The 6,664-nt window shown below is 38.0% G+C and overlaps 1 pseudogene; it reads right to left on the bottom strand.

Moving 5' to 3' along the window:
* Positions 1-578: 578 nt before the first annotated feature.
* On the bottom strand, positions 579-3,837 carry LOC113295989 (annotated as a pseudogene).
* Between the last annotated feature and the right edge of the window lie 2,827 nt (positions 3,838-6,664).

The following is a 6,664-nucleotide window of genomic DNA, read 5'->3' as shown; positions in this document are numbered from 1 at the left end:
CTCTTTTTTCTTTGGTGTATCATAGCTTAGGATCTTGCCACCTAGCCCCTTGAATTATCTACACCTACACTACATAAGTACATAAGACAGGGACTCGTGATCTAGTAACTGTGATCTAGTAACTGTGATCTAGTAACTCTTACGGCAATATTGTAATATCTAAAAATAAATAATATTATCGGAACCTACGTACCTTCCCAAAAGCCACAATTTTATCAACGTCGTCTTCTAGCATTTTAATCTTTTGGGCCGAAATGGTTTCCAGAGGTTAAAAAGATTTGTGGAACATAATCGAAGAAGTTGATGATGCGAGACTAATGAATAAGAAGACGATATGGGTTCTGATGACCATCTGCACACAGAAAATCTCTGATTCATATTTTTTTCCTTGAAGAAGAAGAAAAGGAAAACCTAAAAAACCTAACAGTTATCGCGGAAAAGGGGGAAGGTTATTAGGTTAAGGATGCAGGAGGAGGAGGCTTTATTTATACTAGTTTCTGAATTCACAACCAAAGTGCGGTACTAAGTACCGTTTGCCGAGCCGGACCAGAGTTGCCAGCTCCCTGAGAAGTTAAAAGTAAATAAAAAGCCCTATTTTATTATATGCCCTGTCATGGAAAGAGCAAAATTACATTCTATGAGATCTCAAATAGTACATAAGCATTAGTGATGTTTCACAGCTTGCTCATTATGATGGTGTTCAAAATCATGTGTACACAACAAGAGGACTTCTCACAGTGTGGTTTCCATCTGACCAGACCAGTGACCCAGAAGCGGTTTCAGAATAGTCGAATGCATCTCCTACAACGGTTACCACGAATGACTTTCTTTGAGTTAGTGACTTAAAAGATAAGACGTTGGGGTTTACAGTTACATTGATCCTATTGTTGTCTGCCCTGATTGTCGCATGATATGTGGAATGTGGATTCCCAACATTTGTCACTGTCCTTCTAAATGTCAACTTGAAAGGCTTGTGAGCTACAATATGTGCACCCAGTGAAGGGTAATTGAGATTCCTTGCACTTCCTGGTCGAATTTTACTGGGACAATTGCGGTTGGTGATAAGTCGAATTTTCTTTGCATCTAAACCTACATTGCAAAGCATACTGATGTAGTCTTCTGTAGATGTGTGGTAAACAAGACCAGGATTTATGGCCTTCAATGGATCGATCTGGCCAGACCCGTAGGAAAATTCACGTCCAGGATCCCCAGTATGAATCATGTCGAACACAGTGGTCATTAATGCAGATTTGATGAACGAAGCAGGCCAATCTGGATGGAATGATTTAACATAAGCCGCTGCTCCTGCGCGAGGACATGACATGGATGTTCCGTAGAGAAAAGTATAATTTACAGACCACGCAGCATTTGAAAAATCTGCTGGATTGACCACCGCTGAGAACGCAGCCAATATATCAACCCCTGGGGCCACTATATCTGGCTGTTATTCGCAAATAATTTTCAAAATATTAAAGAAGAAAGATAAACTCAGATCCAGAAAATGCAAACAGGAGAAGATATATACAAAAGAAAGAGGGGTTAGATTAACTCATAACTTACCTTAATAATGTCCGGCATGATTTTGTTAGGTCCACAAGATGAAAATGACGCGACCCTGGGAGCTCGGTGATCTCTTATGGACTCAGTTTTCAAAATGGTTGCCACGGGGTTTCTGTTCAATGAAACGAAATAAACCCGTAAATACAAAATTAGCGATTCCGTCACGATCTTCCTTGTATGTAAGTAATTACTTACCTGGTGCTGTTGAAATAAGATTTGACATATTCACCAGCTTTGCCGCTTAATTGAGTAGCACTCATAGGATAAACCGCAGAACCATCGTCAGAAAATTCGTTGTCTATGAAGACTGTTCCGATAGCACCAGAATTCAGATCTTCTGCCCCCCCGTAAACCAGATCACATATAAGTATTTTCCCCTTCACCAACTTCCTGTCTAAACATAGTTGACCACAGCTTCTGAAAATGTTATGGAGCATGTTGTTAAGAATCTGGAACTGGAGGAGCTCGATTTCTACTAGTAATTAGCTAGGTACGTAGGATTCAGTATTAACTTACCGAACTGATGCGTTTGAACATTTACCGTTTGAAACATTGTCACCATATACAGAGGGAATTTAGTTCCATTCAAGTTGAAAGCATTAACTCCATTTCCCTGTCAGATAAAAAAAAATTAAAAAGGTGCAGAGGCTTAGAGACTTTTTCTCACAGTATGTGTTCATAGACTTATTTGCATTTGACATTTAATGAATTAGAGTTAAGTGCATACCACAAGGGTCTTTTCATTTCCCAGGACAACTATGGTAACAAGGTGGCGGTCAGTGATGGTCGCACCCACGGTAAACATCCACGGTGCGGTGCTAAGTACAGTTTGCGGAGAGCCAGCGTTGCCAGCTCCCTGTGAAGTTAAGATATCTTTCTCAATTGCGTGAAACGCACCGATAGCATATGGATCCTCGTAAAATACAGTAGGAGGCCAAGAACGCATGGATAAGGAGAGTATATCAACTCCATCTGCTATTGCATCATCAAATCCTGCCAAAATGTCATGGGAATAGCATTCGTCTTCTAGCCTTGACCGGCAGATTTTGTATACAGCAATTCTTGCAGAGGGAACTGCTCCTCTTGCAGTTCCCTTGGCTACATCATAGAAGCTAGCATCTTTGATCATGTTTCCAGCGGCGATTGATGCGGTATGAGTCCCGTGACCTTTAATATCCCTAGCACTAGGAAACGAGTCCCCAACTTCTTTAGCATAAACTCTAGCCCCAATTAACTTGCTGCATACACAAAAATGCAAGAAATTAGAAATATTTAGAGAGTTAAAGAAGGTTCAGTGCCAAAAAAGTATGGGGGAATTATTTACTTGTTGCAGGTGAAGTTTTGGCCTCCTGCACAGACACCTTTCCACTTCTTAGGAGGAGGACCAAATCCTTCATCTGAGAAACTCGCGGACTCTGGCCAAATTCCACTATCAATCACTCCAACGATAATATCACTCTCTACTGTATGAACTCGCTTCGCTGTCTCTGAGAACCCAACAAAGTTTCATGATCTCGTGGTTTGAAGTCGATGTCTCTCACTTGGAAATACAGACACTATACCCTTCATTTCTGCACACAGAGACGCAGTCATGTTTCTTTAATTTGTTATCCAAAAGTGAGTTATATATACAAGTGAAGCTACTACTAGTTAAGGAGTTACCAGAAAGCTTTTGAGCTTCCTGTTCAGTGAGTTTCGCTGCGAATCCATTGAAACTTCCCTTATAACTATGAGCAATTACATCCGTCGCCAAGCTACGTACATGTGCAACAATCAAAAACATTAAAGCCTCATTAGAAATCAACAATTCTTCCTTTTCTACAAGAAAATTCATGTACATACTTGTGCACAACTGTTTATGATACCAACCTGTTCCCTTCAAGAATCTCTTGTAAAATGCTATGGTGATGAGATGTTGGGACGTATTCAGTTTCACTTGGAAGACTACCCATGTAAACAATGTAAACCTGCATCCATAATCAAATCTGTAAGAAAAAAATACAGTCCCCAGTATATGAAAGAATTTGTAATACAGATTAGAGAAATATATTCTGCACCTTTCTGTCATCATGAAGAGCAAAGCAAGGGAGAGTTATAGAGGCTAAAATCAAAAATATTACAAATGAAGAAGGAGAAATGAAGAAACTAGCCATGGTTGCTGGTTAATTTCTGAATTCAAGGTTTTAGATATATAAGAGACGAAAAGAAGCTAACCACTGACAAGTGGAGCAAAACAAGAAGGAGATAGATGCTGAAAACCAATCACAAATGTGCTTGATATATCCTTAGTCACAATGCTGCTCATATAATGTACATTTCCTTTCTTCTTTTCTGTTACAGGTTGCTTTAACAAAATTGAGTGGGTGTTGGCGTTTTGCTTTTTGAAAATTGTTTGTAAGCTAATAAACACGGTTGGATCCAGCTAATTTCCCAAGCACAATTTAACGCGTACTAGTTACTACTTAGCTCAAAATGGATGGTTTTCACCTTCCTTCAAGTCCCAAACTTGCTTTTAGGTTTGTTTGTTAATAGCATCCTTCTCAAAATTGACTTGCTTTAACAAAGTTTGACATTTCATGCCTACTAGTTTGCATCACTATGAAAAGAAGTAGCAACTGTTGAAAATGTGGCTCACGGCCAAACTTAGTACATTAGAACCAAGGAAGCATCCAGGAACGTCCCTGGACTAGTGTATTAAAAATGTGAAGCACTTTGTAACAAAAACTTTTGCTCAAAGATGTGTTTTGGTAAAAAAAAAAATTAATGGGGATCCTTTAATCATTATGGATATTGTTCTAGTTATCTCAGTGTTAACCTAAAACACTAATTGGACGACCAAAGGGAGTCCCTATGTGGTGAAAAAGACTCAATGTTGGCCGTCACAATGTTTGTGCAAAAAAAAAAAAAAACAGTTTCTTTTACCTAACAATTTCCTGAAATTGAGTGAGAATTTGAGATGATAAATCAAATCGATTGGAAATTTCCATCAAACACAAGTAAAGAAACAGATTCACAGTTCAAATTTAATCGAGACAGCCATTAGATCGATCGGAATCGACTAATTTCAGGATGGTTTTCATTCAAAAAAAAAAACGGAGCATTTCATCAACAATCCATCAAATTTCTTGGAAATTCTTCCAATTCCCTCATATACAACGATTAAAAATTACCTTTTATTTGTTCCAACTCGACAAATTTGACACTTTCAAATTCGAATTTTGCTGAAAAAACAGAGTATTGGGTTATCTCATCTGTGAAGAAGACGACCCAAGTTCTGTCTTTTTTGAACTCAGTTGTTTGCACCCACACTTCAAACCCCACAGAACTTGAAGCAGCTGATATTCTACCTCTCTTGGACCCTCGACCATTTGAACATCCCCTTGTAAATCTACAATCTGCACCATTCTTTGGTTGATGAATGTGTTCTTTCTCCATGTGAAAAACTGACGAAATGATGATATCCATAAAAAATTAGGAAAAAATGCGGTAAGCTCATAGAGCTGGTGTGAGTATTGATTGGTGGTAGCGGTTGAGTTGCAGATCTACATTTTCAGAAGATGAAGATGAGACGAAGAAAGGGGAACAGTCGAGTTAAGTGAAAGGGGAAGTAGGACTGATGCACGCAAATACCTTCAACATTTTATAAGATTTTATGTTTCTGGCTGCTGACCGGCGTGGAGTCGTGGACCTTTATCTGAGTTGCATTGTCACCGCAGACTGTAATAGGCATACCATGTAAGTTTCAAATTAATGTCGTCGTTTTGTAGGCTTCGTAAGCGTCTTTGTTTATTAAGTTATGTTGATAACAAGAATGATTTATGCACTAATAACTTCCAGATAAGCCTTGTAATTTTTTTTCGATATAACTGCAATAGGCATGTAGATGTAGGATGTAGTTTTTTCAAGCATCTTCACAAAAAAATAGTAAACGTTAACAACCAGAATAGCATGTACGTTTTTTTTGGTCGGCCCTCACTGTTGTAGCAGTAATCTAGTTATATAGTATTTATGTTTCAAATCACTAATCCAAATGCATCTACTACTGTGAAAGAATATATAAATTTCTAAATCGGTGGATGGATAAATTAACCACTAGGAAGATAAGATGGTTTGGAAATCGAAGTCTCACGATAATTTTTTTAGAAGTAAAAAAAACAGAAGTAAAAAAAAAACATGCCTAGATATGGGTATTGGTCCAAGGCGGTCCGGTCATAGATGGTCAAATATCGCTTACCCAAACCTAAAACAAAGAAATTAAGAAAATAATAAGTGAAAACCTATGTATAAGAGGAAAAATAGTTTCAAGAAATTCATTCAATTCAATGGAGACACTACCTTTGGAAATCACAGAAAACATACTTTTTAGGTTACCAATAGCTGAATTTTCCTCCCTCTTCCCTCTAACGGCTAGTTCTGGCCGGTTTCTATCTGTCTTTTTCTCTCAACGTCTCTTGCAACGACTAGTTCTCACCGCCGACAACCTGATACCACCGGTGTATTCATCTCTAAACTGTTTAATGGTCTCTACTTTTGATTTCAATACCCAATCATGAACACTACTCACAAAAATCACGACTGTACCTGCAATTACATTACTCAAATCACAGGAATCACTCAAAACACACAAATTTCAAGACTCTCTCATCTCACTCAAATCACAAAATTCACCCATGTAACACAAATCACATTCTCAGGAAGTAATACTCAAATCCATAACATCTTACCTGGATTATCATGTTCTGCGAATGGAAACATCACCACAATCTTTCATTCAATTAAAAAAATTCCCCTCCTCTGAGATTCTCTTTCTATCTGAGTTCTGTTCTCATCCTAAACTTTCTCCCCGTAATGTTGTTGATTTGAATAAGTTCTTCTACATTCTAAGCTATCACAAAATACTAAATAAAAACCTCAAACTAAGCATCTTAAGCAAAAGTGCTGACTCAATTCTAGACTATTTCTCTGAATTTCAACTGATAAGGTACCCAACTGATAAGCACGAAAGTGCGACGCATTTTCACCCATAAATGCATTAGCTGGGACTCATTTTTTCACTAATAAACTTGTTTTAAGTCTTTTCAAGGAAATAAGCTCTTTTGGAAAA

This window comes from Papaver somniferum, chromosome 7 (genome assembly GCF_003573695.1).
Source record: "Papaver somniferum cultivar HN1 chromosome 7, ASM357369v1, whole genome shotgun sequence".
Classification (NCBI taxonomy): domain Eukaryota; kingdom Viridiplantae; phylum Streptophyta; class Magnoliopsida; order Ranunculales; family Papaveraceae; genus Papaver; species Papaver somniferum.
The sequence above is the reverse complement of the archived record's forward strand: the minus strand, read 5'-3'. Positions and strand labels throughout refer to the sequence as shown.